Raw genomic sequence first — 14,667 nt, forward strand, 5'->3', positions numbered from 1 at the left:
GTCACTCCGCACACCAATCTTGGATCATCTTTTTTGTCAGTGTGCCACAACTGTGACGATTGTGCCGGTCATAGAGCGAGCTGCGATTGTTTGTTAAATACCCATCCCGGCAACCCGGTATTTCTGACACCTGGAATGTTTTGGTTTGAAATCGCATGGATAAATCAGATTGAGGATGACGCGGGTAGTGGCGGGTGTGCGAAATATCGGTGTTTTGTGATCCAATATACCACGGATACACTTGTATGACCTACTATGAGCATGAGCATTATTTGTATTATAATTATAAGCACTATTTATTTATTTATTTATTTATTCGTCTGACTTTTTGTCGTCTTAATGAATGTGATGGGGAAAAGCCAATTTAAATGGCGTAAAAACCCCATATCTTTTCACAATGCAGTACAAACATTACAAAACAAGCACATCCAAGAACATAACATAAAGTGAACATGACTGATATTTTATATCAACTGTAGTCAAAATAGTGGTGAATCGAGGAAAAAAAAAGGATACAGGTAGCATAATCGTTACAATTTAGGAGCAATGGAATGTTACTCACCTTTCACAATAACGAATCTCACTCGATCTATTAATGCAATTCAGTCAGTCTACGCTTACATGCTGCCACAGTAGAGTTGAAGTCGAAGAGGATGTAGACTTCGTTGAGCCTAGTCGACATAAAGCGGACAGGATCCGGAGTTGCGGGGCTCAAGCAGCAAAAAGTTCCGTAGGCGAAGTAATCGTTCAGGAACGTAAAGGTTAAGTTGACCTAGTAACCCCGGTGCGTCAGTTTCTCCTCTGAGAAGTTTGGCTACAAACACCGCTTGGGCATCATTCCGTCTCTGCTCAAGCGTCTGCAGTCCCAATAATCTGCATCGATCTCCATATTGTGGTAGGTTTAACGGATCTCGCCACGGAATGCGTCGTAGGGCATATCTCACAAATTTTCTCTGAATTGCTTCGATCCTACCAGTCCAGGTTGACTGGTACGGGCACCATACTACAGAGTTGGAGTCCAGAATCGATCGCACCAGAGGATCGGGAAATTCGCAGGATATTTTGAACATAAATCCCAGGTGTCGGTTGGCAGTGCAATCGGAAGGTCAGCGCTGAATCCAGGATGACACCAAGATCACGAACTTGAAGACAACGCTCAAGGGACTGATAATTAATTGAATAATCATACGTAATCGGGTTGAGCTTGCGATGAAACGATATAACGTTACATTTGTGGATGCTCAACGTCAGCATGTTCCGGGTGCACCAATCAGCAAAACTATTCAGCAGCAATTGTAGAGCATAGCAGTCCTCGATACCTTTAATGATCATGTATATTTTGACGTCATCAGCATAAAACAAACGGCAGCCAGATGGTAGTACGAGAGAGGGCTCGTTGATGAAGAATGAGAATAACAAAGGACCCAGGTTGCTACCCTGTGGCACAACAGATAAGTTTGAAAATTGTTCCGAAGATTCAAATCCGATATTAACGGTGAGGCTACGATCCGTAAGGTATGATCCAAACCAGCTAACAAGATCCGCAGAGATACCAATTCTTCCTAAACGTTTCAGTTATATTCCGTGGTCAACTCTATCGAAAGTTGATTTTAAATCAGTGTATGCGGTGTCGATCTGAGCACCAGCATCAATGTTGCGTATGCAAAACGAAGTAAATTGGACGAGATTGGTAGATGCTGATCTTTTGGGGTAGAAACCGTGCTGATCCGTAGAAATATAATTCTTGCAGGAGTCGAAAAGTACATCATTTATTATGATTTCGAAAACCTTCGAACAAGCACACAACGAAGTTATTCCTCTATAATTCTCGATGCTCTGTCGATCCCCCTTTTTAAACACGGGGAACATGACCGATGTTCTCCAGCTTGTGGGAAAACTACGCTTTCGTAATGATATGTTGAAAAGTGTCAATGAGACAGATTTCAGGAAGCGACAAAGCGGTAATATTATCGTACTTGCCTAGGTTAGCAACTTGGAAGACCCCCCCACCAACTCCGAACATAAGAACGGAACGGCTTGGATGGCAGGAATAGTCAGCAGAAAAGCAGCAGTTCTCGTTTTTTTTTTTTTTTTTTTCCTTTATTAGAGAGATTTTTAGCCTAAGGCTAGTTCATCTCTTTTAAAAATTACAAAAAAGAATTGGGACCTCAAAAGGAGGATCCCAATCTTGGCAAGTGGGCATTTAGCTTAATTATATAAAATATTGTAAAAACACTACCAAAAGGGCCAACGAATTCAAAAGCACAAACAGAAAACACTCAAATGTTGTAAAAAAGATTCGCCTCCTTCAGGAAGGCGATGAGGGCGTCTGCTGCCGGGGACTCGTCGCCAAGCAGACTTCGTATGCTGGTTCTCTCCAGACCGAAGGCAACCCGAAGGTCCTCGAGCTCCACACAGTTGATGAGGATGTGTTCTACGGAGGCTGGCACTCCGCAGGTTTCGCAGGTTCTCCGGAACGGTGTTCCTCCGAAATTATGGGAGGCCCTGCTATGCCCGGTGCGCAGCCTGGACACCACTTGCTGCTCCTTGAGGCTCGGTCGATCCTTCCAGGGATCGGTGGTCGCCTTGATTTTTCGTAGTTCGGTTGCCCCTTCGGACAACGCGGGATTCAAGGCACAGCATAATATCGGGACGGATAAGGGCAGTTGTTCCCATTCCCCGAAGGACAAAGAGGGATTCAAGTCCCAAACCAGTAGCTCACCCTCAAACATAGTTCCAAGCTCAAATACAACGATAGATTTCTTTACCACCGTTGGGACGCCCCTGCCCCGGGTGGGTGGAACGACTCCACCTGCCCCTGGTGGGGATCCGTCTCATTCGGCACAAAGTTCTGCCGCAGCAAGTCCGACTGGAACACCCCCAAATTCCAGTTACTACGCAATGAGCCATCACCACTCAATCGAACGACCTTCAACCAGCGGATCGGAGCGGGGGTTTCCTACCCCCGCCCTACCGGTTCCGGTGAATCTTATGCTCCAATGGAATATCAGCGGCTACTTTCTCCACTTGGCGGAGTTGGAACTCCTCTGCAGCGGTGCGTCCCCCCTGGTGATTGCCCTGCAAGAGGTCAACAACGTCACGGTGGACCGGATGAATAAGACACTTGGCGGCGATTACTTATGGTCCATTAAACAAGGATCTAACCTTCGGAGATCTGTGGCCATAGGAGTCCGTAAAAATGTCCGCCATCAAATGGTTGATCTCGATACCGACCTCCCTATTGTCGGCATTCGGATCCAAGACCCAACTAGTATCTACATCGCCTGCGCCTATCTGCCCTGCGGAAGACTACCCAATCTAGGAACCGAGATTCGCAGAATACTTCGGCAGTTACCAGAACCCAAAATGTTCATTGGGGACCTGAACGGCCATCACCCGTCCTGGGGTTGTCCAAGAGCTGACCCACGAGGGGTCACCATCTGCGATATTTTTGAGGAGGAAGATTTAGTCATCCTAAATGACGGGGGCCCGACGTTCTTTAACGGACGGCACACCACCGCCATCGACGTGTCCGCAGTTAGCCGCTCCTTAGCGGGCAAAATGCTATGGGGCATCAACTCGGATCTGCACGGCGGCGACCACTATCCGGTACAGATCCGGTTATCCGCCGCAATGGCACCGGAGAACACCAGAAGACCACGGTGGCGGTATGGAGAAGCCGACTGGGAGGGCTATCAGCTCTCTTACCGAACTCTCGCGCAGACTGAAGAACCTACGGACATCCCAAGTATCACGGGAGTCATCCACAAAGCAGCCAGCACCAACATCCCAAGAACAGGCAGTATTCCCGGGCGGAGGGCACTCCGATGGTGGAATGAAGACACGAAAAGTGCTGTAAAAGGCAGGCGGTAGGCACTCCGTAAACTCAAGCGAACCTCTACGAACGACCCTGCGAGAGAGGAAATCCTCGCAAACTACCGCCAGCAGCACAACAAATGCCGACAGGAAATCCGGACGGCGAAGCAAAATAGCTGGTCGGATTTCCTGGAAAGCATCAACACCGAACAATCGTCAGCAGACCTGTGGAGCCGCATCAATGCCCTCAGCGGCAAGCGGCGATCATCGCCGCTACAAGTGCAAGCCGACTCCGTTACCATCACCGAACCAAACGCCGTAGCAGATGAACTGGGAAAATACTTCGCCAAACTATCAGAAATCGCGGAGTACAGCGAAAGTTTCCAACGACGAGTCGGTCCTTCGCTGTCCTCGGTGCCCACTTTCGGAATTCCCACGTTCGCTCTTAGCCGGAGCAACGGAAACTCGGCCGGACCGGATGAAATCGGATACCCACTGCTGAAGCATCTACCGCTCGAAGGGAAAACACAATTGCTCGAACTCTACAACCAGCTGTGGACCAACGAAGAATACCCGGACAAATGGAGGGAAAGTCTCGTGATCCCGATCCCCAAAACAAATATAGGGACCAAGGACGTCACAGGATTCCGCCCCATCGCGCTGACCTGCTGCATGGCCAAAGTCTTGGAGCGGATAGTCAACAGAAGGCTCAAGCAATACCTGGAGTCTAAGGGACTGCTTGACCATCGACAGCACGCCTTCAGGCAAGGGTACGGTACCTCCACCTACTTCGCCACTCTTGGAGAAGTCCTGAAGGAGGCACAGGACCAAGGCCATCATACGGAGATCGTCTCGCTGGACATCTCCAAAGCATTCAACAGAACGTGGACACCAGCAGTAATGAAGAAGTTAGCCGAATGGGGACTAAAAGGACGCATCCTACACTTCGTCCGAAACTTTCTGACCGACCGATCTTTTCGGGTGTCGGTCGGAAACGTCCAATCCAGAAGGTTCAGCGAAGAAACCGGAGTACCACAGGGTTCGGTGATCGCGGTCACCCTCTTCCTGGTGGCCATGAACGGGGTCTTCGACAAGCTACCCAAGAACATATATATTTTCGTCTACGCGGATGACGTCCTCATTGTAACGGTGGGCCCCACCCTGCAGAGGACGAAATCAAGGGCGCAAGCGGCAGTCTCCTCGGTGGTCAGATGGGCTGACTCTGTTGGGTTCCAGCTTTCCGCCGGCAGAGCGTGCGCTGCCATATATGCACCACCCGGCATCGGAACAACGGACAGCCCATCATGATCAAACAGCAAGCGATACCGGCCAAAAACACAATAAGGGTCCTGGGAGTGCTCCTCGATCGGAACCTATCCCTCGAGCCGCACTTCCAACAGGTGAAGAAGGACTGTCGTAGTCGATCCAACCTGATGAAGACCATCTCCCGCCCCCACCGATCCAACAACCGTGAAATCCGCTTCCGAGTAGCCCGAGCCATCATCGACAGTCGCCTACTGTACGGCGTAGAACTAACGTGCCTTACCGCCGAGAAAGCCGTCCAAATCTTGGAACCGGTCTACAACGGATACGTAAGAACAGTCTCCGGTCTCCTGCCCTCCACCCCGGCCGACGCCGCGTGCGTTGAAGCCGGTATTCTGCCTTTTCGGCTCGTCTACACCGCAGCTACCGCTACCAAAGCCGCTGCCTTCCTCGCTAAAACGTCGGGAAACAGCAGGATCTTTCTCCTCGACGAGGCGAACCGACTCCTCCGCACGGTCGCCGACGTAGATCTCCCTCCAGTGGCCAGGGTCCACTGGCACGGAGACAAAAGTTGGCAATCACATCAGATCAGAATCGACAGCCGAATCAAGGACCGCTTCAGGGCAGGAGACAACTCACTGGCTTTGCGCCGGACAGTCGTCGAAACTCTCGGGGCGCACTATCAAGATCACGAAATCAGGTACACCGATGGCTCGCTCTCCAGCAGCGGAGTGGGAATGGGGGTTTCAGGAGATAGTTTGGTCGTCAGCAATTCACTTCCGGACCAGTGCTCGGTGTTTTCCGCTGAGGCAGCGGCCGTCTTTTAAGCAACCACCCTTCCGGCCAATCGGCCGATCCTCATCGTTACCGACTCACAAAGCGCAATAATGGCCCTAACCGATGAAGCACCAAAGCATCCGTGGATACAAGGGACGGTAACGCATGCGCCGCCCAACACCGTATACATGTGGGTACCCGGGCACTGTGGCATCCAGGGGAACGTGATCGCCGACCATCTCGCCGGCTCAGGCCCCATCGGACCCAGGTTCTCTGGCAATGTTCCGTTCCAGGACATCAAGAAATGGATCAAGCGGACGGTTCGGAGAGCGTGGGACAACGAGTGGAGGAACAATTGAACTCACCAGCAGTTCTCGACTGTGTTGGGTGGCTTAGGGGCTTCCATCATGCTGTTTAACGTGCATTCCGTTATCTGCAAACTTTGATGACCGGATAGATGATGACTATATGATGGGGAATTTTTTGGTGACGAAATTTGGCTAGAAACGTATCGAGTATCAGGTACGGTAATTGTATGCAAAGTAACTGTACTTGCCTGTAGGGACGGACTGGAAGACCCCGTTTCCATACCCAAACACAGGTCCGGGACGACTGCTGTGCGCTGGCGGGAAAGACACGACTGTGATGGGGGGATAAGGGGCTTCCAAATGGCTTAAGCTGATGCGTCCCGGGCTGGAAGAGTTTAACTCAAATCCATAACAGGCGTAATTGGGGATGAAAAAGCTTCTGGGGGGAGCAGCGGTGTCACTGGCTTCTTTACTTTCAGTGAAACCCGAAATGTTTGAGATCCGTAGTCCTCAAATTCCCGAAACAGCAATCCCTCAGGCCATGTTGATGGATCCAGTGCTTTTCCTCGACCCCAATTTTGAAAGACACGAAAGAAAGGGAATCCAATTCCTTACCTTTCGGGACGAGCTTCACCACGGCAAGATCACTGTCAATCTCCAGATTGGCTTTGACCATAGCAGGCACGGATTCTGCGGCGACATCAGGGCGAATTCTCGACAGGTATAGCTAGCACTTTTGATCTGTGTCATTGCTACAAATTGGGACCGCAACAACGTTTCCTAGTGCCTTTTTATTACCCACTCGGCAATTTTCAGGGACCCGTGCAACGACATCGAACTCACGAGGTCGCTTAGTAGCTCCACGTTGGTCAGCCGGGCTTTGAGTTCATTTGCTTTATCTCGGACCGCAGTTCAGTAATCGCAGTCGTAAGTGTGCAAAGAGGAGATTTTTCATCGGCCTGACACGAGATCGCACGGAAATGAGAGTTTTCGAATAACTCAGCACATTTGTCACACATCCAGAAACGGTTTTTTTTTCTGGTGGACGTGAAGTACGATTGCAACGCACGTGTTACTCCTGAACAAGCGTCCATATGAAACATTGCTCCACAGTAGCCACGGCAGACTACGAAATCGATGCCCATAATAGCATCAGAGCACTTAGCGCAGTGTTTTGCCATGGTAATGCACCTTTGCTTAGACCGTATGATATGCTTTCAAGTTGCAAAAAGCTTGGGCGGTAACCAGCTAAGTAGATGAAGATTTTGAAAGCGTCATGGTAGTACAGTAGTACAATGGAAACAATCACCACGAATGACGAAAAAAAAAAACGTTCGAAATGTATCACTAAACACTGATAAACTGATTTTCACACGAACGAATATGCTTCAAGGAAGCCAATTTATCACGGGGTCACGGAATAATAAATTTACGGATGGCTTTTATACGAAAAAAGCTGAATGTTTGTCGTCAACAATAAAAATAAAGCAAACTATACAAGTGTGACCATGGATGTGCTCATAATTTATTATACAAATAATGCTCATGCTGAAAGTTTGTCATCCAAGTGTATCCGTGGCAATAGGATAATAAAAATCCTGTGTTTTAGTGTTTTATAATGCCCTCAAAGGCAAACCAGAAACCTAGCCTTTAGGTCTGAAAGAGTCGGAACCGGTGAGGAGCATTGTTGAAGACCGACTGTACAGGGTGATGAATAGACTTTTTTAGTTTGGTTTGTGTGAGTTGCAGCATTATTTGAATTAAGGGTACTAATGAGGTCTGATTAACTGCCTCATCCTCTTGAGTCAACTCTAGAACCTACATTTCGTATTTAGATCTATAAGTGAACTGTTGGTCTAAGTTCCAATTAGAAGATGTCCCTGACCATACAGTTAAACAGCCCGTAATGTTCTGAACAACTTCAATGAAAGTTGTCCAGCAGTGCTCCCATTTTATTTACAACAATCTAATGCCTACGAGATTGTGTCGAAGGTATGCCGAAAATGTGCCGATCGATGTGCCCAAGCTGTGTAGAATATAATTCCGGCACAATGAGCTGAGTGACTTACCCCTTAGTCTAGTAATACATATTGGGTAGTTGGCTAAAATTTCAATATATTACAATTCAATTTGAAGCGATCCCTAATAAAAAATTACCATAAAAGAGAAACGTTGTGTTCTGGGTATCGTTCAAACCATTTGAAGGATAGTTTACCCATCCGGAATACAGTGCGTTTATGGTATTTGTTTATTAGGGATGGGACTCTGTTATATGAGACAATTCGTGAGCCGTATGACTAAAAATAAATCACTTTTATTTAGTGTATATCAATGAAAATGTGAAGCAGATAATGTAAATTTTAATTTAATCATTGAGAAAACCCCAATAAACGACCATACCTCATAAAGTTGGGACGATATCCCGAATTGATGGTAAGACGCTTCTTATGGTTATTGTTTATCTGGAACTATTCAAGCTTTAAACTGAAATTCAAAAGATTTCGATATTTAACTTTGTTTTATGCTTTTTGACTACGGCCAAAAACTGGACCATCAGATCATAGTGTGCGCTTTTTAAGACTAGTGTGATGGAGTGCTTTTGACAGTGTTAGTTGTTGACTTTTGCCAGTATTTCATCGGTTCGTATTTCCTACTTTAATTTGAATTGAATTACCTTTAAGGTTTAATTTACATTGATGCGTTTTCGAAAAATTCAAATGCTTTTTTTTTCGACGCAATATTTTAGATTGCAAAAAGCTCACGTCATTTTGTGTAAATAGCAAAAAGAATAGAATAACGCGAGCTTTTTACAATCTGAAATGATGCGTCGAAAAAACTGCATTTGAATTTTTCGAAAATTCATAAAAGTAAATTGAACCTTAAACACAGGTAAGGGGATATGTTTGTTCATACCTCGACCGGTGTACGAATATAGATTTTTTTTAAGCGAAATAGGAAAGACACAAGGGGTTGGTCACTCGGCACAGTGTGCCGAAAACAGACTCAGCACAATATGGGCACACCTGGGCACACTAATTGGCACCCATGGTCAGAAGTTTACATAACATTTAAACAAAACTAGCAGCACTGTTATATTACTATCATTGTTTACATTCCGGTTGACTTGCAGAAACAAAAAGGTGTCTCAAACAACTGCATTTGGATTCGTTCAGAAACATATTCACATTAAAGCCAAGTTAAAGGTTAACATAGAAACAGTATTCTTCGTTTTTCAATCGTGAAAAAAAAATATTATTATATATGTTTTCGTCAATTTTTCCTTTTAATTCTACTACTGTGGAATCATTTTCACTTTCACTAATTCTCTTTTACTGATTCACTTTCACTATCTTTTTGAACTATAATAGATACGTATTTCGTTTGCTACATGCAAACTTCTTCATTGTCTAGTCATACTAAAACGCGCATCAATCAATTTAGATTATATATTTATTTGAAAATAAAACTTGGGAAGGCGGTATGGGAGTGGTTAGTCAAAGCCTGAGCATAATGTTCCGGATAAAAAGAGATTACTCTGGTTATGGCTGATATCATTGGTGTTGGTCCTTCCCGATGTTCCTCACCAGCGTGTAATATTTGCTGTACTAATATTTGTTGCACCCCAAAATGGTGAGGACTACAGGGGAAAGAGCGTTCAACATAGCTCTGGTCTTCACAAGCTCCTACCTCACGCTTCCACGTGTTGGATGATGACAGCCAGTATATGCCCATATATGTGCTGGTAGCGGGGTGTGGGCAATGTCATCGCGATTAACCCATATCGTGATGATAGCAAGGCTGAGGAGGTGCGAATCGTCGAGCGTCTGTCCACCAGGAGGTGCGGCTCGAACAGCGTCTGTCTGGGATCCAGCGGCTGAAAAAGAAATGCTGTATTGTGTCAGAACGTTAAATGAACCTGGACGAGCGCATCTGCGTTTTGAGGATTCGTGGCAAATTCTTCAATTACAGCCTGATCAACATCTACGCACCGACGAACGATAAATCCGATGACGTGAAGGACGCGTTTTATGCAATCCTGGATAAAAACCTATGATGAGTGCCCTAAACACGACGTGAAGATTGTCATCGGAGATGCGAACGCGCAGGTCGGAAGAGAGTAATTCTTTCGCCCAATCATTGGAACAAAGAGCCTTCACTCTGCAACGAATGATAATGGCCTGAAGCTGATAAACTTCGCTGCTGCTCGTGATATGGCCATCAGTAGCACCCACTTTGCACGCAAGGATATCCGAAAGCACACCTGGAGACACCCTAATGGCGAAACTTTCTCCCAGATCGACCACGTGTTGGTGGATGGTCGGCATTTCTCGAATGTCGTAGATGTCAGGACCTTCAGGGGTCGTAATATCGACTCGGATCACTACCTCGTTGTCGCGAAAATTCGAACGCGTCTATCGACCGTTACGAGTTCGAGAAACCGGAGATCGATGCGTTTCAACATCCAGCGTTTGACAGTAGATGGTGTTGCTGCAGAGTACCACCAGAAGCTGAATGAGTGAACGAGAATCTCAACAATCTGTGGGAAGCTGTTCACGTAGCGATGAGCACAACAGCACGAGAGGTGATAGGTACAGCTCAGAGGCGCCCCCGGAGCTGGTGGTTTGACGAGGAGTACCAGCGAGTGACAGAGGAGAAGAACGTCGCCAGAAGCTGGATGTTGTTGTCTGGTACCCGTCAGAACGGAGAGCGGTACAGGGTAGCAAGGTCAGCCGAGAAACGAACTCATCGCAGGAAAAAAGGCATTACGAGGAACGCGTTATTGCTGAGGCGCAAGAAAGTATGGAGCCGAATGATATGCGAAGGTTTTACGCAACTGTCAATGGCGTGAGGAGTAAGACAGCGCCGTCTCCCGCCATGTGCTATGACCGTGAAGGTAATCTGCTGACAGATAAAACGATGGTGGCTTCCAGGTGGAAGGAGTACTTCGAGACGTTGCTGAATGGAGAGAACGAGAGAGCATCTACAAACAGAACACACATCGACGACGATGGTCAAGCTGTGGAACCACCAACGCTAGAAGAGGTGAAAAAGGCGATACGAGAGCTGAAAAACAGTAAGGCTGCGGGGAAGGACGAGCTCCCGGCCGAACTTCTCAAACACGGAAGTGAGCAGCTGCACCAGATGATCCACCGTATACTGCTCAAGATATGGGAGGAGGAAGAATTGCCCGCTAGTTGGTTGGATGGTCTCGTTTGTCCCATATAAAAAAGGGACACAGACTGGAGTGCGCCAATTACAGAGGAATCACGCTTCTGAATTCGGCGTACAAAATATTATCACGTGTTCTGTTCAACAGATTGAGACCGCTTGAGGAATCCTTCGTCGGCGAATACCAGGCTGGTTTTCGTGAGGGTCGATCAACGACGGATCAAATGTTTACCCTGCGTCAAACCCTTGAGAAGTTCCGGGAATACAACTTGCAGACTCATCATCTGTTCATAGATTTCAAGGCAGCGTACGATTCAGTAAAGAGAAACGAGCTATGGCAGATAATGCAAGAAAACGGTTTTCCGACGAAACTAATTAGGCTGATTCGTGCAACGCTGGATGGTTCGAAATCATGTGTACGGGTTGCAGACGAGATTTTGGCCTCGTTCGTGACCTTAGACGGGTTGAAGCAGGGAGATGCTCTTTCGAACTTGCTATTCAACATCGCCCTCGAAGGAGCGATTAGGAGAGCTGGCGTGCAGAGGAACGGTACCATCATCACAAAGTCGCACATGCTCCTTGGTTTTGCGGACGACATCGACATCATCGGAATCGACCGTAGAGCAGTGGAAGAGGCGTTCGCGCCTTTTAAGAGGGAGACAGCGAGGATTGGTCTCACGATAAATTCCACTAAAACGAAGCACATGGTCGCCGGTAGAAAGCGTGTGAGCAATAGTGGTGTTGGTAGTGAAGTGGTGCTAGATGGCAAAAAATTTGAAGTTGTGGACGAATTTGTTTATCTTGGTACTTTAGTGACGTGCGATAATGTTGTTACCCGCGAGGTGAAAAGGCGTATTGCAGCCGCGAACAGGGCTTTCTACGGGTTACGTAGCCAGCTGAAGTCCCGCAGCTTGCGTACGAAAACGAAATTCGCGCTGTACAAGACGTTGATTCTGCCGGTAGCCCTTTATGGCCACGAATCGTGGGCATTGAAAGAGGCCGATCGGAGAGCTTCTGGCATCTGGCGGCGTCGCATGAATCACGAGTTGTACCAAGTATATAACGGCATGGATATTGTGAAGCTTATAAAACACGGCAGGCTACAGTGGGCTGGGCATGTGGCACGAATGCCGAAAGAGCGTCAAGCGAAGTCAATATTCAGCAGGGAACCCGGAAGAGGACGTCGGCTTCGGGGTAGGCCACGCACGCGTTGGCTTTGTGCAGTTGAGGAGGACATTAGGTCCTTGAACGTCCAAGGTGACTGGAAGCGATTGCCTCAGGACCGAGACCAATGGAGACGGTTACTTCGTTCGGCGCAGATTTGAATTCAACGAGTCGTCGCCCATCAGGTACTCAGGTAGGTACTCCCCGTGGATCAAATCTCCATCGCCCTACGCACATACGGGTGACGGACCTGAGCCGATCCGAATGCTGCGCTGCAATAGTATTCTTGATGACCTGCCCAAGCGAGTTGTCCACCGTACTAGTCATGCTGTTGAACCACAAACGAAGTAACAGACGGAGCGGCTCGAAAACTTTGGTGACGCACCTGCTACTGCAATTTTTCAGGGTACCACATGGCAACACTACTAATGGATTGTACCACATGGCAACACTAAATGTACTGGAATGTTTTGGTTCTATCTGTTTCACTCTGCATAAAAAAATTAAAATGATACACTCTTTGCACACTGTCAAAGATCATATTGCACACAAAATCAACTATGTTCAAATCAAAACAAAAATACTAGCCCATCTGGTGGCTGATGGCACAAGCTTCTAAGAAAATTCTATTACTGCGAACCACATTATTTTAATTGATTTCTTCGCCAGTTAGTCGTCTGTCACTTCGTTTGTGGTTGAACGTTAACGTCAGATTAAGATGCCTATCCTCATCCTGTAGGTTGTTGTATGATGAATCTGGATCCCGGCTTACCCAGATGCAATAGACCTTCCTCTCGCAGGGAAGCGTCTGATTCGAAATGGTGTACAGTATGTTGATCACGTTGCCATCGTAGTGATTCACTTTCCTGAGGTACTTCACAACCGAATAGATCGACCTGCCAAACGACCGAATGTCATTTCTGTTGATCTGGCATTGACGTGACCATTGTCTTCGACAGCTCGTACGGTTTGACATACCAAAACAAAACATTTCTGGATCAACAGTAGAAAAGAGCCCATCAGCATTTGTAAACAAACCGTTCCAAAGCCCATTCCTCACAAATCGAAGGCCGCCGACACAAACCAACACCATTATCGTGTAGATAGAAGTTTCCCCTATCCGATGATGGTGTTGGTTTGCGTGGGTGGCCTTCGCTTTGTGAGTAAAGGGCTTTGGAACGGTTTGTTTACAAATGCTGATGGGCCCTTTTCTATTGTTGATCCAGATTTGAACTGTTAAAATGCCGGGTTGCCAAACATACAATTATTCACAAACAAAGTCAATTCGATGATTGGCACTCTCGACACAGCGCGGCACACTGAGAAAAATGTTGGCGCAAAATAAGTGTGTAGAGAGACCACCCCTTGAATTTAGATGGAATTAACTTACAGAATTTTGGAGTTGAAAGCGCTGTTTTTACAACCTCGCACCGAAGGAATCCGTCCGCTTAGCTTTTGGTTAAGCGTATTATCCGGAATAATTTTCCTGCGGAACTGGGTCTCAAAATGTGCTTAAGGCAACCCGCATAAATGCAAAACATTACTTGACCTTACCAAAAATGGTTAAAAATTGTTTATAATCCCTACTTAACTTTAACTGAAATGGTTATGGAACTTTCCATGAACTCTATTTATTAATTTTTTAACTTTATGTATTAAGGTTTTGTCGAAGTGAACCTTACAAATAATGGGTTGTTAAGCACCATTACCATTCTAAATTCTTGTTTTCTCCATACATTTTTGGGAAAGAAATTATATTGTAACCATTTTATTTATGATTTGCCAACTTTAATGGTAACAGTTATGGTATTCGGTAAGGTTCATAGATGGTTTTGTAACATCCTTCAACTTTATGTGGAATACATCGCGAATTGGTTGCCTGTAAATTACTGATTACCAATTCGTGATATATTCCACGTAAATTTGACCGATAATACAAAACCATTAATGGTAACCAGTGAGGTTACCATAACCATTACCATTAAAGTTCTCAAACCCTAAGTAGAAAGGTTCTAATATAGGCCTCTCTCCGAAAATGTATGGAGGAAACAACTATTTTGAATGGTAATGGTTCTTAACAACCCATTATTTGTAAGGTTCACTTCCAAAGAACCAATACACATAAGGTTAAAACTTTTTCACACAAACATTCATGTAAAGTTCCATAACC

Source organism: Ochlerotatus camptorhynchus, unplaced genomic scaffold (genome assembly GCF_037179485.1).
Source record: "Ochlerotatus camptorhynchus isolate MF236.1 unplaced genomic scaffold, CSIRO-AGI_Acam_v1.1 ptg000343l, whole genome shotgun sequence".
Taxonomy (NCBI): Eukaryota; Metazoa; Arthropoda; class Insecta; order Diptera; family Culicidae; genus Ochlerotatus; species Ochlerotatus camptorhynchus.